Source organism: Vulpes lagopus, chromosome 4, assembly GCF_018345385.1.
Source record: "Vulpes lagopus strain Blue_001 chromosome 4, ASM1834538v1, whole genome shotgun sequence".
Classification (NCBI taxonomy): domain Eukaryota; kingdom Metazoa; phylum Chordata; class Mammalia; order Carnivora; family Canidae; genus Vulpes; species Vulpes lagopus.
Window position 1 is genome coordinate 98,450,452 of NC_054827.1, and position 15,853 is coordinate 98,466,304.

At 42.4% G+C, this 15,853-nt stretch overlaps 1 protein-coding gene and 1 pseudogene across 3 annotated transcripts in view; one reads left to right on the forward strand and one right to left on the reverse strand.

The window, feature by feature from the left end:
* APBA2 (amyloid beta precursor protein binding family A member 2) overlaps positions 1–15,853 on the forward strand; it is a 247,341-nt gene that overhangs the window by 130,238 nt on the left and 101,250 nt on the right. The window contains exon 3 of one of the 3 annotated variants that reach the window (XM_041753620.1): positions 373–426. The exons of the other annotated variants lie outside the window; for them this stretch is intronic. The gene's annotated coding sequence lies outside the window, so the exon portion shown is untranslated. The remainder of the gene's footprint in view (positions 1–372; positions 427–15,853) is intronic. 3 annotated transcript variants of the gene reach the window in all.
* Positions 11,372–11,667, reverse strand: LOC121490044 (annotated as a pseudogene).

Below are 15,853 nucleotides of genomic sequence, written 5' to 3' on the forward strand. Positions count from 1 at the left end.
TACCGGTTCTGCACACTAGTGGGGTCAGGCTTTGTTGTGGGGATATACATATTCATGAGCGCTTTGAGGAGCTTCATTAAAATGCGGATAGTCTCTCCTCCCAGAGTGATACACAAGCCATTGCTTTATTGGCCCAACTTGATGTCCTTAAGGGCAATAATTATGTGAGGAATGGCTAAAGAAACATTTAGATTATTTGTTTCTGGTAATTTGTGATCATCTTATTAGAATTATAATCAGTTCACTTTTATAGGTAATTCAAAACCTCTCACTCATTACAATGTCTATACTTCTTGAAGGGGCTCTATATGAGCACCCATGTCTTTTCTGAAACCCAAGTAATTTCTTCTATTTCCTTCTGTTTTATTCCAGAAAGATTTCATCATCAGGAGGTTTTGGGGAACATTACCAAACCACTTGTTTTTGGTAAGAAATACGAGGTCACCTTGCGTGGAGTGAGGTTTTGCTTCTGACAGGTGTGAAATGGAATTGTTTTACTCAAGAGATGCTACATTTCAAGTGGAACTGGGCATTTGTCACAGTTCTTTATTTCCTGGGAGGCTGTGGATGTGTAACTCAGCGCTAGTCTGCACACAGGGAGTCTGAGGGTAGGGCTGGATGCAGCTAAGGAGCCCGTGAGCACTGGGCTCTCTGCGGGGCATTAATTGCTGCCTGGGATGGATGCCTCTCCCAGCCACCCCCAAGACAACAGCAACACACCTTCCTCCCCATCCCCTCCTCACTAGACTGGTATTTCTGAAAACCATAGTCCTCACCAGATTCAGTGACTTATTTCTGTAACTCCTTTTTTTAAAAAATTTTTTTATTATTTTTTTAATTTCTGTAACTCCTACCTCGATTCCTATCTATATCAAAAATGGATAGATATCACTAACAATAAACACCACGTACAGCCTTTCACTATCAAGTTTGGGCAATGTTGCTAGTCTAACTAGATGTGTACCACCATTCCATGGGAGTACACATCTAGGACACTGGGAGGAAGAATCTAGCTTTAATCAGAAAGAGCCCTCCTAAGCTTCTCAGGGATGAGGAAGGCCCTGTGTTGTGTTGCCATGTGGGTGAAGCTGGGTTGTGGTCCAATCCCACTGACTCATGGTCGGCTCTTGGCTTGCACTTGCCTAGTAGGACCTATAGTATCAGATTTGCCCAAGTGTTTGTAGACCAGAGGTCACCTGAGCGCCTGGTCCAGGGGGACACTTGCAGGAGATGTATTCTGGCTAAAAATATGTAGGTGCTCTTTTTCCTAGGCCAGAGAGCCCCAGTGGCTTGGTTGTGGGGGAGCTGGTGTAGGAGATGGGTATGTTTGGAGAGCGGGGTAGAAGGCAGACTGTTGTTGGAGGTGAGGAAGCCCACCCAGGAATGAGCTTTTTGTCTTGATGCCAGAGCAGGTCTGAGCTTCAGATGGATTCCATGGGTTCTCATGCATCCATGGGAGGGAGCATCGCAGGGTTGGGATTGGGCAATGCCAGTGGTTAGCAGTCCCAGGTGTCATTTATAGGGAGGTATAGTGGCTTGGGGACTTCTGAAGGAGAGGGAAAATTTGGAGTTTGCCAGTGGGGAAGATCTTTGCCAATTCTGAGGATAGAAATGAAGACCAGCAGGAGCAGGGTTGGGATACTGCAGAGCATCAAGACCTGGGTCTCAGACCACTGTTTGGCCTCTGGCGTTGTAGAAGGACATTGGGGACTGCTGTTTAGAGCTACTGAAAGAGCTAGTTTCTGTCTAGTTTTTTTTTTTGTTGTTGTTTTTTTTTTTTTGTTTTTTTTGTAAATTAAGGCAGCTGCATTTATTTCAGTTTCTAATCCAGCCTCTGTTGTATGGTAGTCACCCAAGAGCCCTGTGCTCTACACAGGCAGGAACTCGCCTCCCATCGTACTAGGGGGTGTTCTGGTCACGGATGTCCTGGATGGATTCTGTGGTGGCTTTTGGGAGTAGGGAGGGTAGCACATTCGTAAGATATCTTTTTTAAGATTTTATTTATTCATGAGAGACACAGAGAGAGGCAGAGACATAGGCAGAGGGAGAAGCAGGCTCCATGTAGGGAGCCCGATGCAGAACTTGATCCCAGGACCCCAGGATCACGCCCTGAGCCAAAGCAGACGCTCAACCACTGAGCCACCCAGGGGTCCCCATTCATAAGATATTTAAGAATAATCAGCCCCTATCCAAAGGAATCAGAGAGTGAAACGTCAGAGGAGCTGTGTGACTTAATGTGTTGGGGCAGAAGAATAAATGAGCATATTTCTGAACTTTTCCTCAGTTGTTGGTCTTTAAAGTTTACCAATTTACTTCTGTGCTCTCAACGAGGCTTTTTCCATCCTGTTTGATTTTAGACGCATTTGTCTAAACATTTGTCAGCCTCAGATGTAGGAGGTGTGTCAGCTACTGTCAGCTGTGACAGTGTTGAAGCGTTTTGGGGGATTCTGGGAAGGAGGAGATTTTGTTTATAACTGGCAGCAAGGATAGCTTGTAAAGAGATGTTCTTATGGGGAAGGGGTCTCACAGACTGCAGTGAAATTCCATTCTTCTGGGAGTCCCAGGTCAAACAGCCAGTACAGTGTGTTCATCCTGTGGAAACTGTCCTCTGTGCAATTGGCTTCTTCAAGTTTATCTAAATGAAATTGGGGTTGTCATTGCTTTCTGATGGAGCCTCAGAGCAATTCTGTTTGTGCCTCCAAGGGATAAGGAATTTTTTTCTTCTGAGCTCAAAAAAGACCTAGTGGGATCTTTATGTATCCTGAAATACTCTAATAGTATCAAAATCAGCTGCAATAGACAAGTCGTCTCGCTCTCTCTCTGATCTCACTCACCCATCTGTGGTGTAATGGGACTGCCATTTAAGTGAATATACTCATCACAATTCTCTACAGCTTTCCTGCAGAAAAGTATATTTCTTCCATGAGAGAAAAGTGGCAATGAGATGGATATTTTTAAATGTCAATTATGCTAGAATGAATCGCTGTGAGGAGAGCTGCAGAGAAAAGGGACCCGGGTTTATTTATTTTTTTCTACTGCAAATGAACCATACTGTAACATCAGAATACTAATACGCAGAGTCTGTGCCTTACATCTCCTCGTAGAATAACTTGGTGAATATGCTTCTGCTTACAATAAAAGTTTGGGGCTGTGTTCTATTTTTTTTTAACCCTGGGAGAATTAAATCCTTGGCCTCACTGTCCTCTGATACCAATCCTACAGACTGTTGATCTCTAGAATATATGTCTTGTAATTACAGTTAACCCTTGAACAATGTGGGGTTAGGGCACCCTTGTATTGTTGAAAATCTGCATATAACTTTTGACTCCCCAGAAATTTTAACTACTAATCACCTACTGTTGACTGGGAGCCTTACTGGTAACATAAACATTTGATTAACATGTATTTTTTATGTTATATGTGCTATATACAGATCTTATAATAAGCTAGATAACAAAAAATGCTATTAAGAACATCATAAGGAAGAGAAAGTACATTTACAGTACGATAGTGTATTTATTAAAAAAAAAATCTGCATATAAGTGGACCCACACAGTTCAAACCCACGTTGTTTAAGGGCCAACTGCATATAAATTTAGTGATTTCCTGAAAGAATGGTGGGAGAATTAATAAGCTATGTTTAAATCATAAGCAGTCTCAGAGAATATGTTAAGTTAGAAGATGTTGCATTTGTGAAAATGATTCCCTGAAATGATGTCAGCATGCTCTTGCCAAAGTGTAAACACATAAAAGTGCTGTGTAAAATCTGACCAGGAATGATTTTAAAGTATAAGACTCAATGAAATTCTCAGCTACTAGACCTTAAAAGAAAACACAAACCTAGAATGTTAAGGGGAAGCTGGCATAAGGGCGAGGCAGTGAGATTCCTGATGGAAAGTTACAGTTAAGATTGTGTGATGTTTGTATAGGGAGGACAGAGGGATGGCAAGACAGGATAGTGAGCCTAATAACAAACTCTCACACGCACAGAAACTCAGAAAGTGGCAGAGATATGTTATTGATCAGGTGGGAAGTAATGCAGGCCAACTGGCTGTCCTCATGGGAAATGATAAAATGAGATCCCTACCTCAAATCATACATACAAGTAAATACCAACAGAATTAATGGCAATGAAGCGCAAGATACTAAAATGTATAGAAGAGAGTTTCTTTCTTTATGCCCTTGAGGCAGGAAAGGGTAAGATGCACACACAGGCACAGAAAAGACTGATTAATTAAGCACCAATATTAGCAACTTCTTTAAGAGCAGAGACACTATATAAAGCTCAAGGAAACTACCACCTGGAATAAATATCTGAGATGCATTTACTGGAAGGGATTAGCATACTGTCTGTATAGGAAATGCTTCCAAATCAATTAGAAAAAGACAATGTAATTGAAAAAATGAACAAGTAATATGAAAAAGGAGGAGGTGAGGATGGTAATGTTGGGGAAACCTGAACAGTGTATTCATGGATGTTTGTTACGTTACTCTCTACCCTGATTCTGTGTATTTGAGAAAGTTGATAAGAGATGAGGTTCTATTACACACCTCGATGTATGCCCACACAAACATCTCTGCTCTTGTGTTGTGTTTCCTTCCCAGCAGGGGGATCTTGCTCCTATTTACTAGCTAATCCTCTAAACTCAACTGGAATTCTTAGCTTCCTAGGCTCACTTTTTTATAGGTAGTGCTGCATTCATCTCATCATTGAAATGGTTAGGATTTCTTTTTTATTTTCTTCCCAGCTTTATTGAGGTATAACTGGTAAACAAAAAAATTCACATAATGTGTATAGTTTGGTAGGTTTGGCCATATGCATACATTCATGTGGCTATCACCATGATTCAGATAAAGAACTTGTCATCACCTCCAAAACTTCCCTCGTGTCCCTTTGTTTTTTGTTTGTTCTTTTCATAGGAAGAACACCTAACATGAGATCTACCTTATTAAAATTTTTTGAGGTACTAACCTTCCTGTTAACTGTAGACATTATGGTTCATAGCAGTTCTCTAGAACTTAGTTGTCTTGCACAATTGAGACTTTATACCTATTCAGCAGCTCCCCATTTCCCATTCCCCTCCTGGCAACCATAATTCTACTGTCTACTTCTATACCTTTGAGGAGTTTAGAAATAAGATGAATCATCTAGTATTTGTCCTTTAGTGCTGCCTTATTTCACTTAGCATCATGTCCTCCACGTCCATCTCTGTGTTGCAAATGGCAGGACTTCCTTCATTTTAAAGGCTGAAATAATATTTTGTTGTACATATGTACCTCATTTTCTTTACCTGTTCATCTGTTGATGGACACTTGGGTTGTTTCTGTATCTTGGCTGAATGAGCCCAGCTTTGCACACTCATTTGCCCTGTTGTGTCAACAGTAGTGTCTCCATGAGAACTTTTTTTTTTGGCCCTGTGTGGCTGATTCCTCTTCTGTGTGCTTCTCCCCATCTTGACAGACAGGACTCATGGGCCACCCTCTTGGGGCGCTGGTTGAACATTAAGTCCCGTGTGAGCCTGCTCTGTGCTTTCCTGCCTCACCATTGATCTCTCTGTGGACTTACATAACCTGCTTATTCTGCATTGTTCCCAATGTCCAGCCTAGTGCCTTGTGTATAGTAGATGCTCCAGAAGGTCTGTGATCATCATGGAGCTCTAGTCTTTTAAACTTCCAGAAGCTCATTAACTTCCTCTGTAAATGGGGACTTGTGGTTTTAGGGGGTGGTTGTAAGAATGAACCACATCATAAATGGAGAGGACATGGCATGTTATAGCTCCCCAGTATTATTGGTATCCTTCCTGGGAGGAGGCAAAGAGACGGTCTCGAGCTGGCCATTAAGATATGCTTTCAGGCTTGGTTTGTGTATTCTCAAATACCTGAAAATGCCTGCTCTGACACCTAACTTTTTTTTTAAGTTGCACTTATTAAGAGAGAAAAAATTCATCATCACCTTTTTTTTTAAAAGATGAAAAATGTGCTAAGAAAATAGCACGATGAGCTGCTACTAGGTTGAGCCCAACATAATTAGTGTGATTAAATTGAAGGAAGTTAGCCATTACTGTATGTAACTTTTTATTAATAATATTCAGATCCAATTAATTACACCCAGTTCTCATTAATTACATGAGTGTGTCAGCTGGCATTCTCAAACTTTATTCTGTGGAATCTCCTGAGATGTTCCTGAAAATAGTAATTTGCATTCAGATCAGGCTGGGACACATTGTACCGCCCCCTCTTGGAGAATCCCAAAGCACCATGTTAAAGGCCTTTTGCAATCCTGCAAGAAAATAACTTATTTCTGTTTAACTCATCATCTTCCAAACTGATTTTGACCACGTGTGCTTCTAGATACACAAGGAAGTGATAATTGAAGTCAGAACAATTTTTATACCACAGCCTGTGCTTGGACTGGTTGATAAACAACATATATGTTTATGGAAACATTTCTTAAGTCTTCCAGAGTAGCACGACTGGGCTTTCCTCTGTTGTGGCAGAGCATACTGCCACAGTTCTGCTTTCAGAGAGCCTGGAGCCACTACAGATTATACACCTTTCTTGGACAAGTCACTTAATTTCCTTTGGTCAGTCTGCAAGGGAAAATGGAGGTGGCCTGCCGGCCCTTCAGGGTGGCTGTCAAAGTGAAAGTACTTAGAAGTGCCCAGCTCTGCTCCTGGGCTGTGGAAGGGCTCCTGTGGTTGTTACCAGCTTTGGCAGAGGCCCTCCTTTACAAGGAAGGCCATGTCATTGACCATATCCTGGCCTCAGGGGTCAGGGAGAGAGCACCACTCACCTCCTGGCAAGGTCTTTATAGGAGGTTTGAAAGTGAACAGCTGACCTCCACTTTATTAGCCAGTGTAGGAATTGTCAAGTGTTTTGGTGGTCATACATACTGTCAAGTGGATTTTGGGGAGAGGTAACTCATCAGTCATGTAGGTTATGCAGAAGGAGTGAAGTTTAACCTTTCATCTTGAAGGGGGGAGTATACCTTTCTGGGAGAGAGGGAGAGGAAGGCAGAGTGTTCCAGGTAAACAGAAATACGTGTATGACAAGTGTGGAGACATGAAGCGGCCTGGCGGTTCCTGGGGAATGCAGCTGACCTTTGAACAATGTGGGAGTTAGGGGTGCCAATCCCCCTTTCCCCATGAGGTTAAAAATTTGTGTATAACTTCTGACTCCCCCAAAACTTAACTACTAATAGCCTACTGTTGACTAGAAGCCTTACCAGTAACATAAACAGTTGATTAACACATATTCTGTAAATGTATTATATACTGTGTTCTTATAATAAAGGAGGCTAGAGAAAAGAAAATGCTGTTAAGAAAATCATAAAGAAGAGAAAGTACATTTACAGTACTATACTGTATTTATTGGGGGGGAAAAAAACTACATATAAATGGACCCATTCAGTTCAAACCTGTGTTGTTCCAGGGCCAGCAGTAGCTTGACGTGGCTTGTCAGAGGAGCCAGAGGATGAGGCAGCAGAGGCCAGACTGTCCTGTTCAGATGGCCACAGGGAACCCTGACAGGGCTTCACCAGAGGGCTGACACCATAGGTGTCTGTGGAAGGCAGGCAGAAGGAACAAAGGCCCAGATACCAGAGGCTCCTCATATGGTTCCCAGGGAGAGACGGTATGTCTTGAGTAAAGGCTGGTAGGATGTGGAAGAAAAGTTGACAACCATGTGGAGGGAGCAGAAGGTGGGAACTCAGAGGGTGTAGAGACCATATTTGAGGTGGAAAAAGAATTGTTGAATTCCTACTTCATGAAGGACACCATGGAGCTTTTGAGGGGGTAGGAGCCAGGCTGGCTGAGACCATGGGTGGGGGTGATCTCCATGAGAGGTGGAGGACTGTATAGGGAAGCCAGGAGCCTGAAGAGAATGGTGGGAAAGAGGGCAGGAACCAGGAGGGAAGGAGGCTGAGGATTTTCAGTAAGCAGGTGGGAGTCGCTAGAAGACTTTAAAAGCTTTTTCAAAGGCAGAGAAAGTGGCTTGTGGGATTTTTCTTTTTCATGAACATGGACTAAGAACGGGAGAAGAGAAAGGGGTGGAAACAGAAGGGAACAAGGTATTTTTCTGTGGAGGTGGAAAATTAATTTTTTACTGTAGTTCGCGGCTGAGGAGAGAACAGATGCAGTGTGTAACAGACACAATGAGGAGGGAAGATGGAGGCTGGGGCACAATGAAGAGAGCTGCTAGTTTTCTGGAGGGAGCGATGGAGGAGAAGATTCTGAGACCTTTCTGGCCATGACCTCTGTTCTCTCTGGGAGGTGGGAGTCAAGTCTGTGAAGAGCAGGAAAGAGTCACCAGGATGGAAGTACGTTCAGTCTCTGCATTAATCTTTTGAAAAAATGTCTCCGGGAGTGGCAGGTGTACTTTGGGAGGGTGGGTTTGACTCATCCTGATTCTCTAAGTAGTTCCCAGAGACGACCGACCTCTACCTCTCTTTTGAGCCTTCAAAACAGAGAATATCTGTGTGGCCTCCCCAGGTCCTGGCTGAGGAAGCCAACCCTCACTGGGGTGTTTGTTTTTTTCATGCTAGGCCTTGACAGTCCCACTTTGATGTCCTGCAGCAGAGTGGGGACATCATTGTATGGCAGGAGCATTAGGATGTTATTCCAGGCCGAGAGACTTGTCAGTTGCTGAAGAAAATTAGCTCCTGCGTGTGACAAAGTGAGATTTCACATGGGAAAAAAATCAATCAACTTTGGGGAGCCAGTAGCTCAGAGATAAATCATAGCTTCCTCCCTTTCCTCAGGCCCCTGTGGAGATGGGGTGGGGTGCAGACTGGAGTTCACAGTACCCTGGCTGTGCCCACGTTCATTGCTCTGTGGCTAACTTAATGAAACCAAGGATTCTTTTCAGCTCTGCAAGCACCCTGTTGCCTCTGTTTTTCCGTGAGGTCCTGTATTTACACAGGGCAGCTCCCTGGGTGGAAGGTACCTTGCAGATGATTTCACTTCTTCTATCAGCATACTCCTCTCCCCTATACCTCAGATCCAGAGGCAACAGTAGCCTTTTGTTATGGAGCACGGTCTTGTGCCAGACATGGGTATAATCAGGCTTCATCAGAGCTCTTTCAGAGACAGAGAGAGAGAGGCAGAGACATATGCAGACGGAGAAGCAGGCTCCCTATAGGGAGCCCGATGCAGGACTCGATCCCAGGACCCCAGGATCATGACCTGAGCCAAAGGCAGACGCTCAACCACTGAGCCACCCAGGTGCCCCGCAGCCCTGCTTTGTTGGGAAGGTTGCTTTGGGACCTGATGCCTCTTTGTTTTCTCATCCAACAAAGAAATTGGGTGGGTTAAGGAGGGAGTTTAATGGGCAGAGAGTTTGGTTTTGCCAGAGTAAAGAGTTCTGGGGATGGATAGTCTCACAGTCATGTGAGTGTGCTTAATGTCAGTCACTGAGCTGTACAGTGAAGAATGGTCTAGATGGCAAATTTTATGTTTATTTTACCACATCTTGAAAAACAGAAGGAACACAGCACCATATTCTTGAATGTTATTAAAATCATGGGGCCAGTCTCAGGGACACTTAACACATGTAGGTTCTACCTACAATTATTCTTCACACCCCTGAGTTTCTGCCTTTCCATCATCCTGAGACTTGGTTTCCAGTCTCTGCTCTCTCCTGTTACTCTGCTTCACATGTCATCATGACTATGTCTCTGTCTTTCTTCCAGTCTTCTCCAGGTGGGAAACTGTTCTCTATGATGGTTTTATCAGGAGGGAGTGTGTGTGAGAGTGTGTGAGTGTATATGTGTCTCTGTGTGTATGTATATATGAGTCTTGTGTGTGTGTTTATGTGAGTGAGTCCCTGTAAGTGTGTGTGTATGAGTCTGAGTATGTGTGTGTGTGAGCGTGTATGAGTCTTTGTGTTAATGTTTGTGTCTGTGTCTATAAGTGTGTATGCATCTATACATTTGAGAATGTGTGAGTCTGTGAGTGTGAATCTCTTGTACATACAAGTCTCTGTGAGTGTGTGTGTTCAAGTAAATGAGTCTAAGTATGTGTAAGTGTGTATGAGTCTGATTATGTGTCTGTATGTGAGTGTGAGTCTCTGTGTGTATGTATGAGTGTGTGTGTGTGTGTGTGTGCACGCATTCATGTGAGTGTGAGTCTCTGAGTGTGTGTGTGTGTGTGTGTGTGTGTGTACCAGTGTGTGTAGGGGAAGTAGGCTTGATCCTTCTTCCAAATGCTGGACTGTTGAAAGTGAGCCTCGCCCGGGTACTGTCCCCAGATGGCCTTAACCCAGAGCCCTGGGGCATCATAGAAAGCCTGGCTCACAGAAATGAGGGCAGTGTTTATCGTGCCGTGACAGCAGACAGAGCCCTTGGCTCAGAATGGAATCTGAAGAAAACTTTTAAAACTGAGCCTCTGCCCATAATCTGGTGGCTTCTCCAGTCTCCTGTGAGTTACATTCCCCTTCCTTCCCACTAACAGTCCACACCCCATCATGACCACTAGGACTTACTAACAATGTTGTGACCGGAAAAGCAAGAACGCTCTGGAGACCCACCTTTTCAGTCTGTGTTGTTAATTGCATAATGCGCAAGACCAGCACTGTAGACTACCATATTATTTTTTTCAAATAACTTTTTTTAAAAAAAGATTTTATTTATTGGGCAGCCCGGGAGGCTCAGTGGTTTAGCGCCGCCTTCAGCCCAGGGCGCGATCCTGGAGACCCGGGATCGAGTCCTGCGTCGGGCTTCCTGCATGGAGCCTGCTTCTCCCTCTGCCTGTTTCTCCCTCTGCCTGTGTCTCTGCCTCTCTCTCTCATGAATAAGTAAAAATAAAAAATCTTAAAAAAAAAGATTTTATTTATTTATTCATGAGAGACACACACACACAGAGAGGCAGAGACACAGGCAGAGGGAGAAGCAGGCTCCATGGGAGCCACCGGGGCTGCCTTCAAATAACTTTTTTAACTTGAAGTATAGCATGAACAGAAAAGCATAGAAATCCTAAGTGTTTGTTGCCATGAATTTTCTCAAAGTGAACACATCCATGAAACTATCACCCGATGAAGAAATAAAGTGTCTCTAGAACCCAAGAATCCCCTAAGAATCCCCCTCGCCTTCTCTCCCAGCTACATCCCCTCTTAACCCAAAAGGAACCAGAATCTTATCACCAAATACTTTTTTTTGCTAATTTTTGGATTATTTATTTATTTATTTATTTTTAATTTTTCCAGCATAGATGAACTATCTAATGATGATTAAAAGCCTTTCCAGTCCTGCCCGGCTGCCCGCGTGTCTGTGCAGCGCCCCGCCCCTGGACCCCTCCCGGTGAGCCCGGGCCAGCACAGGACCCTGAGCTTCCGAGAAGGCTTTATTATTGGGGGGGATGAGGGGTGGGGAGGGGGGTCAGTCCTTCTTGGTAGCCGCTTTCCGCATGGCGCCAGCACGTTGCTCAGCTCCTCTGTCTTCCTGTTGGCGCGGATGTGCGTCCCACCCGCTTCTTGATGAACTTGAGGGCGCGGGTGCCCGGACACCTGGAGCAGCTCCGTGGCCCGCCGCTCGCGCACCTCCTGGATCCTGTCCCGCACCAACTTGGTGCGCTTGGCGAGGCGCCCGCGGCGGCTGTGCCTGGGCTTGCTCACGCTCTCCATCACCTTGTGGCCTTCGTTGAGGCCCACGGCCATGGGGTAGCGCAGGGCCATGGCTGCAGACGGCTGCTGCTGCCCGATGCTCTGGCGGCGGAAGGGCTAATTTTTGGATTTTTTTAAATGAATGAACCCATATAGCATGTACTCTTTTGTTGTAGCTTCTTTTACTCAATGAGAATCCTTCATGGTGTTGAGCCGGCAGTAGTTCACTGGTTTTCAGTCATGTAGTTGTATATTGTGTAAATACACTAGAATTTACCCATTCTACTTTTGATGGAAGTTTGGATCTTCTCCAGTTTTTGGTCATTATTGCTGCTGCGAACGTTCTTATATGTGCACACACGATCACATTTCTATTGACATACTTAGGGATGGAATGGGTGGATCGTAGGGGATGGGTACGTTTATGTTTTAGCGAACACTACCAACGAGTTTTCTGAAGTGGTTATAACAAATTCCACCCCCACCTATAAGTGTAAGAGTTTTAGTTGTTCTATATCCCGACAGGTTGCCAGTCATTTTGATTTGGGTGGATACAGAGTGGGATCCTGTGGTTCTGATTTGCATTTCACTGAAAACTGATCAGTGAGTTTCAGCCTTTTTGGGGCCCCTGGATGACTCAGTGGTTGAGCGGCCTTTGGCTCAGGACGTGATTTCAGGGTCCTGGGATGGAGTCCCCCCATCAGGCTCCCCTGAAGGAGCCTGCTTCTCTCTCTGCCTATGTCTCTGCCTCTCTCTCTCTCTCTCTGTTTCTCATGAATAAATAAGTAAAATCTTAAAAAAATAAAAATTAAATTAAAAAAGTATTTTCACTGCCCTTTTGGGTATCTTCTCTTGTGAAGTTCTTGTGTGAGTCTTTTGATCATTTTTCTGTTGGGCTTTCTTTCTCTTTGTGTGCTTTGTAGGATTTCTCTACACGTTCGGTGTTGGATGCCAGCATTCCACAAATTTTCTTATTCTTCCTTTCTCACTTTCAGTGGTATCTTTTGGTGAAGCAAAGCCTAGTTTATTAATCTTTTCCTTTAAGATAATTGCTTCTTGTGCCCTGTTTAGGAAATTTATAATACCCAATAATATGAGAACATTCTCCTCCTCCTCCTTCTGGAAGCTTTATTGTTTGAACTTTCACTTTTAGATCTATAATCCACTTGGAGTTGATTTGTTTATATGGCATGAGGTAGATTTCAAGATTCATTTTTCTTCCAGTGGGAATTTAGTTGAATCAGCACCATTTATTAGCCCCAGTGCACTCTGTAATAAAGGTCTGATTCTATTTTTTGATGTTTGACTGCTGGCAGCTTTCAGACTCCACCTCCTGCTTTTCTTTCTGCCCTGTATCTGGAAAAGCTATTAAGAAAGCCTGCATGTAGGATGCATGGGTGGCTCAGTGTTTGAGCATCTGGCTTTGGCTCAGGGTAAGATCCTGGAGTCCTAGGATTGAGTCTCCTATTGGGCTCCCTATGGGGAGACTGCTTCTCCTTCTACCTATGTCTCTGCCTCTCTCTGTATCTCTCATGAATAAATAAATAAAAGTCTTTAAAAAAAAAAAAAAAGAAAGCTCACTTATAACCTAGAGAGGTGGTGGTGGTAAAGTTTAGACCTCATAAGCCCCAGCCACTGCTTGCACACTCCTCTGTGGCCCCACCCCCTAACCACCACGGCCTGGGTTTTGTGCCTGCCATGTTCCCCCAGAAAGACCAATATGTGAGTAGTTAATTTCTTCATACCCTTTTGATAATTGGCGTTACCAGTCTCAACATTCAAACCAGTTTTGTGTGGGGAGGTAGATAACCACCCTCTGTGGCATGATCACAACACACTACAATGTTAAAATTACTGTACATGTATGAGTCTCTTCAGTTCTGCAGGTCTGCTATTCTTGATCCAGTACCACCAATATCACAATATCTTAATTACTGTGATTTTATAATAAGCATTTACTTTTGCTAGTTTTAAGTCCTTTCATTTTGTTCTTTAAGATTATCTTGCTGTGTTTGGCCCTTTGCATTTCTGTATAAAATTTAGAATCATTCTCTCAATTTCTGTACAGAAACTTGCTTATAAAATCCTACTGAGATTTTGATGAGAGTCCTGTGAATTATAGATCCATTGAAAGGGAGCTGATATCTTTATAATACTGTCTTCCAATCCACGAACATGTAACTTCTTTCTTTTTGGGTTTAAGTTTTCTCGATACACTTTGTAGTTGTATATATAACATCTTCTATTCGATTTTTATTTTACAGTATTTTCTTTGAAAATTTTATTTAGAGAGAGAGAGTGAGAGAGCGAGAGAGAGCACCAGCAGGGGGAAGGGCAGAGGGAGAAGCAGACTCCTTGCTGAGCAGGGAGCCATACTCTGGGCTCAGTTCCAGTACCCTGGGATCATGATCTGAGCTGAAGGCAGATGCTTAACTGACTGAACCACCCAGGAGCCCCTGTATTAGATTTCTTCCAAGGTATTTGGGTATTGTTTTGTTTTCTGTTGTTATTGTTGCTGTGTGCTTTTTAAAATTCTGCATTATAATTACTTTTATCTGGTATTTATAAATGTGACTGTTTCTTGTTTCCCTTGTGTTTAACTACTTTGTTAAATTATTTTATTAGTTGTAATAATTTATTTGTAAGTTATTTTAGCCTTTCTATATGTATAATCATGTTGTCTATGAATAATTAGAGGTGTTTTTTTTTTTTTCTCCTTTTTGCACTGATGGCAAGCCCCAGTTCAATGAGTCCCCTCTTGAGGAAAAAAAATGTTTCAGTATTTCACTTTGAATTAAGCTGGTTGCTCTCAGTTTTTTTTTTTTTTGTGAACAATATTTATAAGAATAAGAAAGTTCCCTTTTATTTTAGTTTACTACAGATTTGTCATGAATGGAGGTTGAATTTTATCAAATACTTTTTGTGTACCTAATAAAATAATCATTGAATATTTTTCCTTTAATTAATGTGGTGAATTATATGATTGAGTTTGAATATTAAACCAACCTTGCATTTCTGGACTAAATCCAACTGATTTCTGATATGATATGATTTTTGTGTAACTCCTTTTGATTTAATAATTTTTAAACATTTTTTGCAACTGTGTTTAGCAATGATTTGCCTGTAATATTTTCATATAATGTCAAGGTCAGGTTTTGGAATCAAGGCAGCGATGACTTTATAAAGCGTATTGGGCTGTGTTTCTTCTTTTTATGTTCCCTGGAAGATTTGGAGCAATGTTGCTATTTCTTTCCTCCTTCTTTCTCTTTTTTTCTTTTCTTTCTTTTCTTTTCTTTTCTTTTCTTTTCTTTTCCTTTCTTTTCCTTTCTTTCTTTCTTTCTCTTTCTTTCTTTCTTTCTTTCTTTCTTTCTTTCTTTCTTTCTTTCTTTCTTTCTTTCTTTCTTTCTTTCTTTCTTTCTTTCCTCTTTCTTTTTGGAAGATTTCAATTGGGAAGCCACTGGGTTTGGAAATTATTTCAGAAGTTTAATTACAGATTCAATTTCTTTGGTGGATACAGGACCATTTGGATTTTTTTTTCTTCAGTTGTCAGTTTTGCTAAGTTGTGTTTTGGGCAGCTGTGTATTTCATAAAAATTGTCACAATTATTTGTATTATTTATGTCCATCATATTTTACAAGTCATATCTTCCTTTTTTTTTTTTAAATTTTTTTTTTTATTTATTTATGATAGTCATACAGAGAGAAAGAGAGAGGCAGAGACACAGGCGGAGGGAGAAGCAGGCTCCATGCGCCGGGAGCCTGATGTGGGATTCGATCCCGGGTCTCCAGGATCGTACCCTGGGCCAAAGGCAGGCGCCAAACCGCTGCGCCACCCAGGGATCCCTCATATCTTCCTTTTAATTTCCAATATTATGATTTGTACATGCTCCCTCTTCTACCTCCTACTTCCACTTTTATCAGTCTTGCTAGGTTTTTATAAATTGAAGATTCCCATGTGGTGCATGGGTGTTTCAGTTGGTTGAACATCCAACTCTTGGTCTCAGTTCAGGCTTTGATCTTAGGGTCATGATATCAAACCCCATGTCAGGCTCAACTCTCAGTGAGGAGACTTCTTGAGATTCTCTCTCTCTCCCTCATCATCTGTCCCTCTCCCCACTCAGGCTAGCTCGCTCACTCATAAATAAATAAATAAATAAATAAATAAATAAATAAATAAATAAAACAAATACATAAATAAGCAAATAAATACTTTTTTAAAAAGAAAGCAAATGGGTATCTAAATTATTTTTTGTAGCCTT